Raw genomic sequence first — 18,180 nt, 5'->3', positions numbered from 1 at the left:
CTTAAAGCAACCTAAAGGCTTTGGTATACTGGCCTGACTTTGGGCCATCCTTGACAGGGGATCCCTTGTGTAATAAATACTACAGCAGTGAAGAGAGGGACATTTACCATTATGGTAAGATTTTACTCAACTGTACTTTTTATAATGCTTTTTAACCACAGTGCCTAAAATTATAAGTTAGTAATGTTATAACTGGGAGAGCAGAGCTAGCACTGGCTTGTTCCCACTTTATCTCTGAATGGGAAGGTGTGGTCAGTGGCAGCACTGAAAGAAAATAATGTGATGCCTTCAAATGTAGGGATTATAGTATTTAAGTTATGATGACTGTATTGCGTGTGTTTTCTTTGCCATGTGCTGGAATTCTTGTTGTTTAGGTATGTGCTTCAGGGTTTTCAGATATTAGCTAAGCAGAAGTCCAGTCGTTGGCATTTTTGTGAAAAAACAGGTTAATCAGAGATAAATTAGGTCCAAATAGTCAAAAAAAGCAAAACAAATTTTGTCTATTCCAGTTCTGTGCTGTAGAGGGATAAAGCTCTGATTTATGCCCCAAAGTTTGATTAGTGGTTTGGATGCATACAAGAGTTGGACAGAGAGGATGGGATTGAGTGACTGCTGCTGGCGCACCCATCCAGGGGGGAGGGGGGGTTGTGAGTCACCACATGGATGACATTGAATTGGAGCTTTAGGTGTTCACCTAGTAGAGCTTGAGCTAGCTGCGCTTACACTGCCACAATGTATTTGCACTATGTAGCAAAGGAAAGAATAGCATGCTTCCCTTTGGATGGTAGCTGCTATGGACTTGGATGGGCCACCAAAGGGGAACAGGGGTAAGTCAACCCCAAGACCAGCAAGCTACCAATGGCTCTTGCTCCATAATGTATGGGCTGTAGGACCCTCACCCTGCCTGGGATTATCCAGATTATGTTCTACCAGAACAAATGAGTCATTTGGGCGAAGGTAGTGGAGCAATCTCTGTCCCAGGGGAGCAAAAACAATTTCATTTTGTCTGAAAACAAATTCAGCAAAACAGATAAAAATAGTACAATGCACATAATTGTCTTAGTTGCAGTATTATTGTGATATAAACCCCCCACAGCTCATAACCCTAAACCTGACTATAATCCATCCTGTAAGCCTAAAACTAATTCTAAAGTTAATGCTATCCACAAACAAAACAGAACCTTTGTCCTACTTCCAACCTGTATTCTGAATTTTACATAAAAGCAACTGCTTTGTGCAGGTATTACAGCAACCTCATTTGAACTGATTGTGTTTTATTCAGTGCATCTTTTGTACAAATGAAATTCTCATTTAGTGCAGGATTATTACAGATCAAATGTTAACAGAAGCAGCAGCAATAACAACAACAAAAGGATTGAAAACCTGACAAACTGAATATATTCAAGTGGTTTACAACCAAATAATGTGATCCCAGCAAAAGTCTCATGTGACGTATGTTATTGTACATAAAGGAGATTATTGGGTACTGCCAAATGCCCTTAGCTGTTGTGCTGTCTTGTAGTTAATCATATTTCCACATGGTTTATTTATTTATTTTATTATTTACATTTGTTTACCAGGAAAGTCCGACTGGGACAGAGACCATTTTCAGCAGAGGCCTGGGAGAAAGGCTTTAGATGCATGTCTTTGGAATGTGGGAGGAAACTGGAGCACCCACAGGAAACCCACGCAAATGGAGGGAGGACATGCAGACTCCGCACAGAAGGCACCCCAGCCGAGAATTGAACCGGATAACCTCTTGCTGTGAGGTGACAATGCAAACTGCTGCACCACTGCAAAGGAAAAAATAAGGCATGTTTTTTTTTTTTTTTTGCATATCTTAAATTTAGTTGCTGGATTTCTTATCTACATAATATGAATACTGCATATTCATACTTGTATATGTATACCTCTTTAAGTGAGTCTTTTTGGACCTGCACTGATTTCATTTGTCTTACCTCTTATATGAAACAACAGATGTCCTTCCATCTCACTGTTGCAGTATTCTTTACCAAAAAGATCTCCTGCCAATGCTAGCCCAATGTCTGTCCAGTATACCAAAGCCCTTAGTACTTATAGGTGCTGTATGTCACACACATACTCCTTCTGCAAGGAGTCAGGCATAAAGATGATGTAAGAACGCACATACTCAAAATTTCGGGTCTATATCACATAGTTGAAGTCTTATAACTTCAAACACGTAATGTTCGAACCATTATGTTCGAAGTTACAAAACTTCGACTATGGATAAAAAAAAAAAAAAAACAACAGAAAACAAAATAAACTGTTTTAAGCACCACCCACACCCCTCGCTACTTAAATATACTAGCTCCAAGAACGCACCCCATTGAACAAAATGGAAACCTCCGCTTATGGAGATTTCCATTGAAACGCTCAAACATTTACAAATTCAAACTTATGGTCTCGACTATATGAGGTTCAAACTTGTAAAAGTTCAACTACGTGATAGGAATTCCCATATTTCTTTACTGTCAGAATGCCATCATCGAACGTAGATCTGAATGCCCTACTGCTGTGCTGGTTACCAAGCCATGTTTCAGGTAAGTGTCTTGTTGGGGGTTATACTTGTCTTTCTTTTTAATGTAGTGCTGATTGGGTTCATGTCATCCAGAAGGGGAAAAAAGGTCAGTTTGGAAGACAGGCTCCCCATAAAAACCATCACAACAGTGTCTTTTCTGTTTTGGTGCTTCCCATGACCATAGACAGTGTTCTATCTGCCCAGCATTTGTCCTTAAGTCATTACATAGTCATCTCTCCTGTATTATCTCTTTACCTTAAAAACAAATGTCTTAAGTTATTGGCTGAAGGTACTATGGCAGAATCTTCCCATCCTGAGGGTCAGCAGCCAGGCAAGAAAAAGGCCAAAAAACTTAGGTCTGATATGGCTGCTGTCCAGCCTCCCTTGAATGTCTCTCTTGAGGCTAGTGAAAGCCCAGAGGGTTGTCCTGTGGTTGCCTGGGATTCCTCTGCCACAACCCAGTCAGAAGCCAGCATGGATCTGACTTCTTGCACATCCTCAGAGGCTTTACAGATGTCTGCTGCACATATTGAGAGTCAGCCTTGGCTGTTTTTATCTGAGGTATCTGGGGGGATTCTGCAGATCTTAGGGAGGAGATCCCCGTTATGGTTATTGAGTGTCTGCAAGGGTCTGCTCGCCAATGCAGTTCATGCAGATTTCCTGCAGAAAAAGAAAGCCAAGCATATTTCCATTGTAATTAAGGATCCTCAATATGAATGGAAGGATTTTACTCTAGGGTTGTTTAATGCTTTAATGGCTTTAAAGCATCCTCAACCCTCCCTGGTCTTCCACTCCTCTTAAAAGACCCAGGGAATTGGACTCCTCAGATGAGGATCTGGAATCTGGGGAAGAGTCCCTGGCTTATTCTTCTCAAATCCCTTCCTTCTTGGCTTGTGGTTCAGAGGAAGAGGATTCTGTTAATCCAGATTACCCTTTGGAGAAACTCTCCTTTAGGGACACTATTACCAATATGATGGATTTTTTATTGGGGTTGCTGTCAAATCTATGATATTCAGTAAAGTTATTATGAGCTCCTCCAGATGGAGTCTCTTAAGCCTTCTACTGTTCCCCCAGTTCTGGCTGCCCTCCTGGATACCTTTTCAGTGGCTTCTATGACCCCTGATTCTCAGCCCATTGCTCCCAAGAAACCTGATAGATTTTACAGGGTGCCTGAGGAATGTAAATTTCTTTATAAATATCCTTCTGCTGATCCTTCTGTAGTGTCTGTCTGTTCTGACAAACCCTCCAAGTTGTTGCCCTCTACCAAGCTGCTTCCTTCAGATAAGGATACTAGGACCACGGAAAGGCTGGGCAAAAAAGTTTATACTGCTGTCACTTTATCAGCTACTTTTCAAGTCTCAGCAGAATAGGAGTAAAGCCTTTCAGGAGTTGAAACATATTTTTATTTCACCTATTCCTATGTTTCAGAGGAATTAGCCCTCCAAATCAGGTTTTGTTTGCAGGCAGTCTCATCCTCCACCCAAAGGAAAAAAGGGTTTTAGACATGTGCCTCCTGCTAAGTCTACTCAAACCTCTGCTTCCCAGAAACCTGCTTTTCAGGATAAACCAGATTCCATTTGATAATTTGCTTCCCCTTTCCCTTGGTCATGTTCCCTTATCCTTCCATCTTTCCCTTTCTCTTCCAAATTGGTTAAAGATCACAGCAGACTCTTGAGTTCTGTCCATTATCTGCCAGGGAAACTTCATGGTTTGGAACTCCCTTGTTCCCTTCTTGGGCATCCCTCAACAACATTCTCAGGAACAACTTTGTCTTTTCACAGAGGTGCTCCTTTCTGTTTTGGTCCAGAGCACCATTCAACCTGTGCTTCCTGCCCAGGTAGAGAGGGATTTTTATTTCTGTATATTTTTGGTTCCCAGGAAGGAAGGGACTTGGAAACCAATTCGGAACCCTTCCCAACTCAAAACTTTTCTGAAGGTTCCTTCCTTTTGAATGTTGTATCTTCAGACTCTTTTTCTTCTCCTACTCTAGGCCTTTCTGGTCTCTATGGATCTCATGGATGCCTACCTTCATACCCATATCCACCCCCTTTTCAGGAAGCGTGTACATTTCTCTGTTTCTTCCTTGCATTTTCAGTTCTTTGCTTTGTCTCCTGGCCACTGTACTGCCTCAAGAATATTCACCAAATGCCTTGCTGTTGTCATTTGCTTTTGCAGGATGAGCGGAGTTCAGATCTTCCCTATCCGGACAATCTGCTCATTCAGACTTCCTACCGCTGATGTTCTGCCTCAGGATCTTCAGTTTACTATTTTCCTGTTGCAGAGTCTGGGGTTCACCAGAAATCAGATCAGACCCCTTTCAAGATTATATTTTCCTTGGTTGCAAGCTTCAGTCCATTCCCATACTGGCATCTCTGCCTGACCCCAAGGCCCTGTCTATTACTGCCCTTTTCCAGTGTCTTCTTCCTCTGGCTTCTGTCAAGGCCAGGGATTTTTTCAGGATCCTTGGGTTCATGGCTTCCACCATTCTCATTCTCTTTGGCCAGGTTCCACGTGAGAAAGCTATGTTGGTACCACAAGTCATTGTGGCTGTAACATTCCCACTCTCTGGACTTCCCATTCCCCATTCTTCCTTGTCTCAAACATGAGCTTCATTGGTGGGTTCGTCGACTTTCTCTCAGCCTTGGGCTTCCTTTCATGCTGCACTTCCAACTTAAGAGCTCTGTGCATATGCTTCAGCCAGGGGATGGGGGGGCCACCTTCAACTCTCTCAAGATCCAGGGTCTCTGGCCTCTTCATCAGAGATCAGACTACATCAATATAAAGGAGCACTTAAGGCTTTTCATTCCTCTTTCATCCTGGGCCCCTTAGAATTTTCACAGACAACACCACAGTAATGTGGTATGTTAGCAAGCAAGCAAGGGGGTACAAGGTCATATCTGCTTTGCAGACTAGCTCTTCAGGTCTGGGATCTAGATGTCCAGTATCAAATGACTCTTCAGGGTGTTTGCATTCCCTTAGAGTGCAGTCTAGTGTCAGACTTTGACTCTTTGAGCGGGACCAGCACACAAGTTTATGAATAGATGCTTCACAGTGATGTGTTTCTGGACATTGTCCATTGGTGGGGTGTTCTGCAGTTTGATCTTTTTCTTTTTGCTTCCCATCTGAACAGAAAACTTGCTCTATTCTGTTTGAGTCCTAAGTCCTCTGACTTGGAAGTGGACGCCCTGTCTTTTCTTTGGAAGAGGATGATTCTATATGCATTCCCTCCCCTTCCTCTGTTACGCAAGTCTTGCACAAGATTAGACAGGATCTACCAAAATCTTGCTAGTGATTCCCTTTTGGCCCAGATAGCGTTGGTTCTCCCTTATTCTTCACTTGGCCAGGGGCAATCACCACAAGTTACCTCACTGGGTGGATCCTCTCACACAAGGCAAGGAGTCTCTTATCCATCCTCACTTGTCCACTCTTCAACTGACACTGTGGGTGATGGGGTTTTTATTCCTTTTAAGCAACTCTTTTCTGAGGATGTTCTTCTGGTCCTGCAGGATGCCAGGAAACCCAACACTTGGAAATCATACATGTCCAAATGGAAGCGATTTTCTGTCTGGTGCCTCTCTGCCCATCAGGATCCACATATCTGTAGAGGTTCATCTGGTGCTCTCTTATTTGTGTGATCTACTTGATATTAGGTTAGCATTTTCTTCAGCGAAAGCTTATCTTTAGCCCTCACTTTAGCTAAGAGAGTGCCTGAACTGCAGGCTGTCATGGCTTTTCCTCCTTTATTAGTTTTTCACAGAGACACGGTGCTTGCTTAATACTAATCCTTCCTTTATGCCCAAGGTGGTCAACAAGTTGTCCCTTAATCAATCTGTTCAGCTTCCTTTCTTCCTTCTCCGCAGTTTGCCAGTGAGAAAGTTCTTTACACCTTGGATTTACATAGACAGCTCATGTATTATTTGGATAAAACTAAAGCTAGTCAGAAATTTGAGCAGTTTTTTGTTTCCTTTCAATCCAGGTCTTTGGGTTTGGTTGTTTCTAAACAAACCATCTCCTCTTTTTGTTATTCTTTTCATGGAAAATGTTTTTCCTCATTGGTAAAGGCACATTCTGCTACGACAGTTGCCACTACTGCTTCAAGGGTCTGGACACCAGTTCCATTCTGGAGGCTGCTACTTGGTTCTGTCTTCATAGTTTCACTATGCATTACAAGTTGGATTTTTTTTCCAGGATGAGAGCAGTTTGTGCCACGGCTATCCTGCATGGGTTCAGAGGGATTTTCTGTGCCCTCCTTCTCCCAGCCTTCCTCTTGAGTTCTTGTACTCTCCCTGTAGTAAAGAATGCTGCAATAGTGATATGGAAGGACATAGTACAGTTGTGTAAAATCTTACCATAACAGTAGATTTTCTTCTGTTCACTGTTGCAGTATTCTCTCCCTCCCTCCCGCTTCTCTGCTCCTGCATTTTCTTTCTTGCCCTCCTGGCTGAGGGGCTCTTCTCCTTTTTCTCTTTCTGGATGCACATTTTTCCTTATCTGTAGGGACATTCTGTTCCTCCAGGGATTTTCCAGTTCTGAGTATGTAGTTCCTTATGTCACCTTTATGTCCTACACCTTAAGGACAAACACCTTGCCTGATACACTAGTAATAGGTGACTCTATAGTCAGGCACACTGATGTCCCGCTGACCAGGCTGAACAAGGAGAGGGTGACTGTGAGCTGTCTATTGGGAGCTAGGATCCGCCACATAACACACACACTCAAGTCACTCCAAAGCAAGTACAAATATGACTCTGTCATTGTCCATGCTGGTGTGAATGACCTGAGACGTACCTCCCTGGACTACATGAAAAGAGACATAGAGGAGCTCTCCGATTATGTAGCCTAGGCTGGTATGACCCTGACCCTGAACAGCATCTTGCCCTCACCAAGAATGATACCACAATACAAAGACAAGATGATTAGCTTTAATAATTGGCTCAAGTACTGGTGTCATTCTAAGGGGATCCAATGTCTGTCTGCTTGGGATGACATGTTGGACAAGCCACGCTGTTTCTCAAGGGATGGCTTACACCTGTCACCACTGGGCTTCCGGATATTGGCTAAGGCTCTTGCCACCCCCATAGTGCCTTTTTTAGGCAAGGCTCAAAAGACAAACCCACCTCCTTAGAAAACAAAAATGGAAAAAAACTAAGGGTAATGCTGCTCAACGCCAGAAGTCTAAATCTCAAGATGCAGGCACTTGATGCACTCCTCAGCATGGAGAACATCGATGTCTGTGCAGTAACTGAAACCTGGTTCAAGGCTCCTGAGAGCACCCCAGTGCTACCAGGCTATACCTCGTATCATGCTTTTCGACCCCAAAACCTGGGCCGAACCACAAAGGGAGGGGGAGTGTCCATATTCATCAAGGACACCCACACCTCCAGGTTAGTAGCAACACATGAAGCATCAGAGACAATACAGGTACAACTAACCATAGGCAAAACTGCTATACAACTGGTAGCATGTTACAGACCACCCTCCCAATCTCAAGAACCCCACTCAGCCTTCCTGAAGACATTGGAGGATATGAATGTATCACAAAATACCATCATACTGGGAGACTTCAACTACCCAAACATAGATTGGGTACATTATTCTAGCCCTAATACCCTAGCCCAAAGGTTCCTGGAATTCATAAATTCAAATGCACTGGAACAACTAGTCACCTCTCCCACTAGGGGAGATAATATACTAGACCTGATCATCACAAACATGGGGACAAAATGCTCCACACCGAAAGTATACCCCTCACTAGTGAGATCTGACCACAAACTAATCACCCTGGACATACATATCCCACCTCCACCCCCAGCACAAAAGACCACAATGAAAAACTTCTCAAAAGCAGACTTCACTCTTCTTAAGACTGAGATGGTATCCTTTAAGCCCACTGTGCCAGTGGATACCACATCCCACAATGCCGAATCCTTCACAAATGCTTTCTATGGACATCTCCAAGAATGCATGGATCATGCAATCCCAAATAAATCCAAGTCCCTCTCCACCAAAGGTAAGCGTCCTGTCTGGTGGACCTCAGCCATAAACAAATTGTATAACAAAAGAAGGAAGCTACTGCACATCAGAGCAAAATCCCATGAAGGGAAGACATCTCTGATCAACATTAGCAGAAAACTACGTTCTCTCATAAAACATCCAAGGCCAACTTTGAGAGAAAAATCGCTAAGGACACTAAAGATAACCACAAAGCCTTCTTCAGCTATGTTAGAAACCTGGGCGGAAACCCTCAGATATGCTCAGAGTTGGTTCACAACAACAAAAAATACACTGAACCCACAGATATTGCCAACATTCTGGCTGACAGGTTCAGTGCAAATTTCTCCCCTCCCTCACCCCCAAAAGAAGAAATACTTATCCCAGCTGAATGTAATCTCCTGTCATCTCAGATGTCCAAGTGAGAACCGCCTAAACAAAGCAAAAACACAGCATCAATGGGACCTGACGGTATCCCGGGTTGCGTGTTACGTGAACTCCAAGAGGAGCTAAACCCACATATAAAAATGCTATTTAACCTTAGCCTTACTTCGGGATATATACCTGAACACTGGCGTACAGCAACAGTGGTCCCACTCCACAAGGGGGGGTGCTTCTACAGACCCTGGAAACTACCGCCCCATAAGCTTAACCAGCCTGGTCTGCAAAGCTATGGAAAGAATCATTATGGAACTCATAAACAGAGACATAGGGGACCTACAGACACTTGACCCCACCCAGTTTGGGTTTGTAAAGGGCAGATCCTGCCTTTTAAACCTGGTTGACTTTTTCGAAACAGTCACTAGAGCCATTGATGAGGGCAAAGCAGTCCATACAGCATACCTGGACTTGGCTAAGGCCTTCGACACAATACCCCACTCAGGCATCATAGATAAGCTCAACAGCTTAAAAGTAAACCCTTATGTCACTAGATGGGTTGCAAACTGGCTAAAGGACAGAACCCATAAAGTTAAAATCGCTGGAGCAATGTCAGACTCAAAGCCAGTCACAAGTGGTGTCCCACAGGGATCTGTCCTGGGACCCCTCTTGTTCGGCATTTATTTCCCAGATGTTAAAGCAAACATGGGAGGGCTGTGGCTGACAAAGTTCGCAGATGACTGCAAACTAGGTGCCATAGTCGATACACCAGCAGACACATACAAAAAGGCCTCACAGAAACGGACAACTGGTGCCGGAGTCATGGCCTTAAACTAAATGCCAAAAAATGTATAGTCATCCCCTTTGGGAAAAACAAAGTACCCACAAGTTATCACATAGATAGCAACCCACTGAGTATGGAAAAAGTAATCAGAGACCTAGGGACCCAAGTCGACAGCGACCTCTCATTTTACACCCACGTTGCCAAAGTGGTTAGAAAAACATTCTACCTTGCACACCTCATCATGAAGGGATTCACATCCAGATCCAAGGATGTCATTGTACCCCTATATTCCTCCCTCATCAGACCCATGATTGAGTACAATGCCCCATTTGGTATGTACCTCACCCGGCATTTGCAACAGCTGGAGAGACCACAAAAGTACCTCACCAAGAGGATCAAGGGTCTCCAACATATGTCTTGTTCTGCCAGACTAAAGAAACTTCAGCTCTATTCAGTAGCATACCGCCTGCTCAGAGGTGATCTTTGCCTGATGTACAAGGCCATGTCCAATCAGGATCTGATGGACATGCTCCACCTCAAAAAATCCAAATCCATCAGGACCACGAGAGCTAAAGACTTAAACCTTGGCACAAGTATGAATAGGACATGCTGGAGGGATAGATTCATAACCCAGAGGCTTCCCATGCTTTGGAACACGATCCCAGTTCATATTAGACAGAGCCCCTCACTGACTCTCTTTACGAGAAATCTTGATGAGTGGATGGGAGATCGTAAGTTTACCCCAGGGGTCATATCTGTGTCACTGCTAGACAGAGGCACAGTAAACTAATTCTATTATATAAGGGGACCTTCATTGTGTCACTACTAGACAGAGGCACAGTATTCTAAATTTATTCTGTACATTTTTTGTACCATTTCATGGGGTGGCAAAACCACATCACTATGGCTAGGCTTACAAATGCCCCAGAGCAGATAGCCTAGTACTATACTATGAAACTATGAAACTATAAACCTTGCGCAGGGGAGTGTACGTGTGACATACTGCACCTAAAAGTACTAAAGGCTTTGGTATACTGGCCGGATGCTGAGCTATCCTTGGCAGGAGATCCCTTTGGTAAAGAATACTGCAACACTGAAGAGAAAAGTACATCTACTATTATGGCAAGATTTTACACAACTGTACTTTCTAAAAGCAGAGGTGGCTAACTTCACGGCACCAATGCAAATGGAGAATAGTTGCATGACCGCCGAATCATACATGAATGCACTGTACAAACACATACACAGATGCATGGATCTCATCGTACCCAATAGAACCAAGATGCTCTCCTCCAAAAAAAGAAGCCAATCTGGTGGTCTCCTGCCATAAACAAACTGTACAACAGAAGGAGGAAACTGAAGCAGAATAAGGTGAAGTCCCAAGACTGGAAAAGCTCCCTTACCAGCCTCAGCAAAAAGTTGAGATCCCTCATCAAATCCTCCAAAGTTAGCTATGAAAACAGAATTGTAGCAGATAGTAAAGACAACCACAAGGCCTTCTATAGTTATGTAAGGCATCTCCATGGCAATACCCAGATTTGCTCTGAGCTACTGCACAATGGTACCTCCTATACTGAGCCAACAGATATTGCCAATATACTGGCCGACAGATTCAGTGCCAACTTTACCCCCCCCCCCGAGGACCAATCACAATACCAGTAGATTGCCAGGCACCCAGTATTACTGTTGCACAGGTTAAAACAACACTGTCCAAGGCCAAGAATACAGCTTCTATGGGACCTGACAATATCCCTGGCTGTGCTCTACATGAACTACAGAGTGAACTGGCACCTCACCTGTGTGCCCTGTTCAATCGCAGCCTCACCTCAGGCTTTGTCCCTACTGAATGGTGCTCTGCTACAGTCATCCCTCTCCACAAAGGCAGATCAACTACAGACCCCGGGAACTATTGCCCCATTAGCCTGATGAGTCTGATATGCAAAGCTATGGAATGCATCATCATGGACCTAATAAACAAAGATATAGGGAATCTCCAAACTCTGGATCCCACACAGTTTGGTTTTGTGAAGGGTAGATCATACCTGCTCAACTTGGTCGACTCCTTTGAGTTAGTCACCAGAGCTGTGGATGAAGGCAAGGTGGTTCATACAGCCTACCTTGATTTGGCCAAGGCCTTTGATACCATTCCCCACTCAGGAATCATAGAAAAATTCACTAAGCTAGGCATCAACCCCTATATCATTAGGTGGGTTGTAAACTGGCTCACAGGTAGAACCCACAGTGTGAAAATATCTGACTCCAAGTCAGACTGCCAACCAGTCACGAGTGGAGTCCCACAGGGTTCGGGACTGGGTCCTCTTCTGTTTGGTCCCTACTTCTCTGAAGTCCAAGCCAACATGGAAGGGTCTCTAGATGAGAAGGTTCACAGGCTATTGCAAGTTGGGAGCTATTACTAACTCCCCAAGTGATGTTGACATCCTACAGAAAGGCCTCACTGAGACCAACAACTGGTGTCAGAACTACGGTCTTAAGCTCAATGCCAAAATATGTGTCATCATTCCCTTTGGGAAAAACCCAGTTCCCATGAATTACCACATTGATGGTAGTCCACTGAACACAGAAGGAGTTATAAGAGATCTGGGAACAAAGGTTGACAGCAACCTCTCTTTTGACCACCACATTGCCACTGTGGTCAGAAAGTCATTCTGTGTGTCACATCTCATTACTAAGGGTTTTGCATGTAGGATGTGGTCATTGTCTCCCTCTGCTCTTCTCTCATTAGACCAATCATCGAGTACAATACCTCATTTGGCATGCACCTCACCAGACACCTGCAATAACTGGAGAGGCTGCAAAAGTAGCTCACAAAGAGGATCCTAGGCCTTAAACACTTGTCCTATATGGAGAGACTCAAGAAACTCCAACTATTCTCTGTCTCATATTGCCTATTTAGAGGCGAGCTCTGCTTGACTTACAAAGTCATGTCTGAACCAGCTCTGTTAGAAATACCACATCTAAAGAAATCCCAATCCCTCTGCACCACACACTCCAGAGGACCTCAACCTCATTACCACAATCAACAGAACATGCTGAAGGGACAGGTTCATAACACAGAGACTGCCCATGCTATGGAATAGATTTCCCATACATGTCAAGCAGAGCACCTCAGTGGCCCTCTTCAAGAGAAATCTTGATGAATGGATAGGAAATAGAAAAATTCACCCTGGGGCTCACTCCAGTTGCTCTGCTCGACAGAGGCACTGGGAACTAAGGTCGGGTGGCACGATGCCAGGGTAATCCTATGGGCGAGACTTATAAAGGCTCCAGGGACATTAGCCTAGTACACACCTATAAACCTATGTATTGAGCAGTTGTGCCCCCTCCCTCACTTTTGAAAGTATCAGTAGCCGAATAAGATTAACACTTTTGATTGGCATCTTTGGAAGAAGAAGTAGCTTTATTTAACCTGAACAGTAATAACAGATGATTCAGCCTCATTTTGCAGACAGTAAAATGAAATCTCTGCTGTTTTATTAGCCTTGTGTATTTTTATGAGATACACTGTGAGAGGAAATGATCGATTACTGTCAATGGACAGAGGGCTTGTCATAGTATTCCTGGATGGTTTGTTTTAAAATAAATGATTAAAATTTATGGTACAGGTAATCAACGTGAAAAATAAGTACAGTACCTTGACAATTTTTGTAATGCCATCTGTTGCCTTGTGGAACTCAGTATAACAAGACAGTATGATTTTTTTTTTTAATTTTGCTTTTGTTTACCAGGTTTGTCCACCAGGTTTAGTCAAGAAGCCCTTTTCAGGGGAGACCCAGGGAAGAAAGACATTCAGTAATATACATCTTCGGTTTCATACCTTACACTTTAAGGAATATCTGCACTCCCTATAAAACTGTTTCTCATTTTAGACTGTATGTACTTCCTCAAAAAATTATCCGTACAGCTTTTACATATAAATAAAAAATAGGCGTGCATATGAGATCATTGCAGAGATAAGCATTGAGCCTGTAAATGCTGATTGATTCGGAGTGAAATCTGTTAATGCTGACAAAACAAAATCCCAAATGTTCTCAATTAATTGCACTGTTATGAAGATACATTCTTATTATAAAGTGTATTCACTGAATTCTCTAAGGTTTGTGTTGTACATAATGTGGTCTTATTTTATGGGTTGTGGCTTTTGCTCTTCTCACACCTCTTTCATATAGCAATAACCAACAATGTCGGTGTGGTATATTGAAGATTTACCCACAGTTGGTGTGGTTTAATCACAAGGGTGAAGCCCAAGTGATTAAACAAAGACAACTGTGGGTAAATCTTCAATATACCACACCACGGGGTTTGTTATTGCTATTATACAATGACATTATTTAAGAAAAAAATTACTTACTTTTCTTAAATAATGTCATTGTATGACTGCTCTCTGGTGGTTTGCTTTCCTCGGATATCCGGCTGCTTTTTTGATGTACTGCGCATGCATATGGGACTTTTGTTTCCACGCTTACACAATACACTAGTGCTGTGTGATGGGTACTTTGTATAGGAAGCAAAGGAGAAAGGAAGATCTTTGTTGCCTCTTAATTTAAAAAAGATACCAGGGCACCTAGAAGGTACGGGAGAGATGGGACATAGAAAATAAAAGGATAATCAGGTACGTTTCTCTAGTTTTTCATAATGTACTTGATTATTCTGTTATTTTTGTCTGTCCCGTCTCTCTCATTGGTTTCAAGTGTCCGGTTTTGCAAGTTTATTTTTTTTTATTTTATTTTATTTTTTTTTAAGTGAAGGCAAAGTGAAATTTTTATGGCATGTATTAATGGAATAAAAGTCTGGGCAACCGGACCTTTTCCATTGATATATGCTCGGATTTACAACAGACATCCTGGTTGGGCTGACCAATCAGCATGCTAGTTTTTGAATATTAATGACCAGTCATTGTATAATACTAAATATACTGATTTCAAGGTTAGACTACCTTGGAGATCAAGTGCATTCTTGGATTCTAACTGAAGTTAAATATTTTCTTTACTCTAAGGCAGTGTAGCCTTGATGTTTAGCGTATTTAATTTTTAAAAGTATGTAGGGGAACAAAGCCCCCCTAGTGAAAAGGTAGACAAGACAATGAATATGTATTCTGTATTTCTAGTTTTATGATTTTTTTGTGTAATTTTATAGTCCTCTTTTACATTAATATAAATATTTGCATATAGCAAAACATAATTAAGTTTTTGTAAAAGGATTACACACTGTGTTCAAGAATTTTAAAAACTCTGTATCCATCCATCCACCCACCCACAACCCCTTTTTCCCATTTTTAAACATGAGGTCGGGGTGTCACTTCATCATTGACAGTCAACTAGAATCAAGATTCACATTTGATTTCCTATAATATATTAAAAATAATTTCTTTTTATAAATTAAAAGTATGTGTTTTGTATAACTTACAGAATAGAAACTGCAGCTGAAAATATCAGAAAGCATGTACTGCAGTTTTTGACTTGCTGTTTTACTGCTGTGTTGGTCATTTAAACTATGTAAGAGAGTCTTCATCTTAAAAGTGATCCTCACAAAAGGTACTAATAAAGAGCTTTAAAATATTTCAAATTTACTAATTGATAATTCTCTGTCATTGTCAAAACACTCGTAGAAAGTTTCAACTCAACACCTCTGATAAAAGTGGGTTTATTGATGTCTTAAATAATGTGAAGCATGTTTGTGTCTTTTGGCTTTTTCCCGGTTAGGGGTTGCCACAACGGAACTCCGGTCCGCTAATGATTGGCAGTAGAGTTTTATGTGTTGGCTTGCCGGGCCTAATGCACAACCTTCAACGAAGGTTCACCCTTTGCCCGTTCACGCATGTCGCCACACAGAAGACGCTCTAACTGAGGATCGAACGGGCAACGTCTAACTGTGAGGCGACACTTTTGTATGTCATTTCAACTTCCTGAGTGCATGCCATGTTGGGTTTACTTGAAGTATTGCAATACGTTTTTTAGAATTTTGCAACCCTGACTGTTGTACCTTATTGATCATAGCATTTAAGATTTTGATCCATGAATGACTGCATGCCAATGTGTTTGAGCCCTGCATTTTCCCCCTCTTTCAGTAACAAATCTTTTAAGCCTCTGGTGTTGCATGCTTATTCCGAAGGGAAAATTCAGTGTTACAGCTGAGTGAGAGGCTCATTAGCTCAAGGGACCTTGCACATCTGCTTAACAGAGTAATTGGAACTGGATGCTTTAGCTAAGGAAATGAATCAACCTCATCAAAAGGAGTCACTGATTAAAAAAAATGTACATATATTCTGTCCAGAAATATTTAAGTAAAAATGTATACGTGGGGTGGTATTTATTGTTGTTGCTTTAATGGGAAGTGCAAATTGTATATATTTTTTTTTATTTATTTTGCTTTTTTTTCCTTTTTACCGGGTTTATCCAACTAGGTTTACTCAAAAACTCCTTTTCAGTGGAGGCCAGGGAGAAAAGCCCCAACATATTGCAAGCATTTTAAACAGACATTCAGTAATATACATGAACAGACACTAAGTAATGTCCATTAACAATTACGTGCTCATTTGCTAATGAGATTACATTCATATGAAATAAAGGCAAATTATTATACTATAAGACATACTTGTGTATTAGTAGATGTCGAACACTGGGCATTTTAATAGGTGTATTAGTGAGTTTGCCAAATAAATAATAGATCACATGATTACTGCTTAAGAATTCAAAGAAATGGAGGTGAGGGACGAAACTTGATAGGGCAGAAAATGTTAATATTGTTGTCACGAGGCAATGCATAAAGAAGATTCATAGATAATTGTATATGGCTGTCATAAAGGTTATATTGGAAGTAGATGCTTGCTAATGATTTATAAGTGATCCAGCAGTACCTCAGGAACATCAAACATTTTCTGGCACTGGGGCAAACACTGTTTTTAGCATGTATGGCTCTACTACCAATACCAAATGTAGTGCATTTTTCTTCCTCATTTTGAAACCAGGGACACCCATGAGGGAATGCTCTCACCCACACGTGGCTCACTTTCCCCGATTTCTTCTGATAGCAAAGTTCTTTCAGAAAACAAAAACTTAACAAATCTAATGTGATTTTCATAGCTTCCTATTGGCAGTGGCAGATGTTATTTCCCCTTCTCTTTGAAACCACTTCTGTCCTTGAAACCAAGAGAAGTACACGTGACACATCCCACAGATAAGTCACATGTAGATGTATATACTTCCTGCAGCTAACTGCTTTGGTTCTCCACTTCTGGTAGTTGGTAATATTTAATTGTAAAGCCATCATCTTTTCAGAAACTAATACATAAACAATATACAGAGATAAACCAATTTCTTTATCAGGTCCTTCTCAGCCCCTGTTCTATCAGTACCTAATTGCATTATATATCTTTGTTTTAGGACTTTATCAGGGATAAACTGACCCATTTTTTGTTTGGCCATTACCAATGGAATGGACTTCTTCCAAGGCCCCAGTTGCTTCAGCACCTGGTTACCTCACACCTTCCTTTGATTATGGGCTTGATTATCCTTCTGTTGAAGTCCGTTTGGATATAATCTCTGACTTTCATCAGAGCCACAGCTATAATTCCTTAAATTTCATTAAAGAATAATAAAGCTTTTGTTAAGAGTACTTTGTTGAGGTTACTTTTAAGAGATGCCGTGTTACCCTGGGATTTATATTGGAAAAACTGACAGTGGCTCCTTTTGAACCTGCAACTTCAGCAGACATGAAATGTCTCTCTTGGAAGAAACCTCTTTTGGAATATTATTTTTCCTTGTTGCATTTAAAACTGTCATGTGGATATCAGAGTTGCAAGCATTGTGCATACCTCAGGTTCTTATCTCAAGAAATCTGGATGAAAATCTAACATAATGGGGGTGGGGGGACAAAGACCCCAAAATAGGGACATGTTTTAAATGTTGCACTTATTAACTTAGTTGCTAGAATAAAAGGATTTAACACGATTTGTGCTGGCATGCATTTTTCTGAAGGATATGAAGTCTGAAACAGAAATGTATGTTATTATTTAGTGACTTCACTCTTCAGTGATTTGCCAGAAAACCTCAAAGCTTTATGAAGAACATATGAGACAAAAATCTGGACAGTTGAGAGGTATGGATGGCTCCATGTCTGATCATTCATACAGCCAGGGTTTATGTTCATATTTATGTATCCTATGTTCCTAAAGTAGGCATGGAGTCGAGCTTTATCAAGGAAATGCATTTGTCAACCTTTATTCCAAGCAATTCCAGTTCAGGTAAATATGACCTCCATTGCTTGAATATGCAATTTTCATTTAATATTTTATGTTGTGAAGATTTGGTCTATTCGTAAGGATAGCTAACTTTTTGTTTCTTTTTCAAACACAAAGTTGGGCCAAAAAGTTTCATAAATAGCACTAGTTAGATGGCTTTCTGACTATATCAGTAAGCCTCACACTGCTAAAACACTAGTAACTTTGGTAACCTTCAGAAATGCAGCTCTT

At 41.6% G+C, this 18,180-nt stretch overlaps 1 protein-coding gene across 2 annotated transcripts in view; it reads left to right on the top strand.

The window, feature by feature from the left end:
• Positions 1-18,180, top strand: part of GLT1D1 (glycosyltransferase 1 domain containing 1) — a 1,067,503-nt gene that overhangs the window by 612,823 nt on the left and 436,500 nt on the right. The window lies entirely within an intron of this gene.

This window comes from Protopterus annectens, chromosome 4.part0 (genome assembly GCF_019279795.1).
Source record: "Protopterus annectens isolate FY-2018-M chromosome 4.part0, PAN1.0, whole genome shotgun sequence".
Lineage (NCBI taxonomy): Eukaryota > Metazoa > Chordata > Ceratodontiformes > Protopteridae > Protopterus > Protopterus annectens.
The sequence above is the reverse complement of the archived record's forward strand: the minus strand, read 5'-3'. Positions and strand labels throughout refer to the sequence as shown.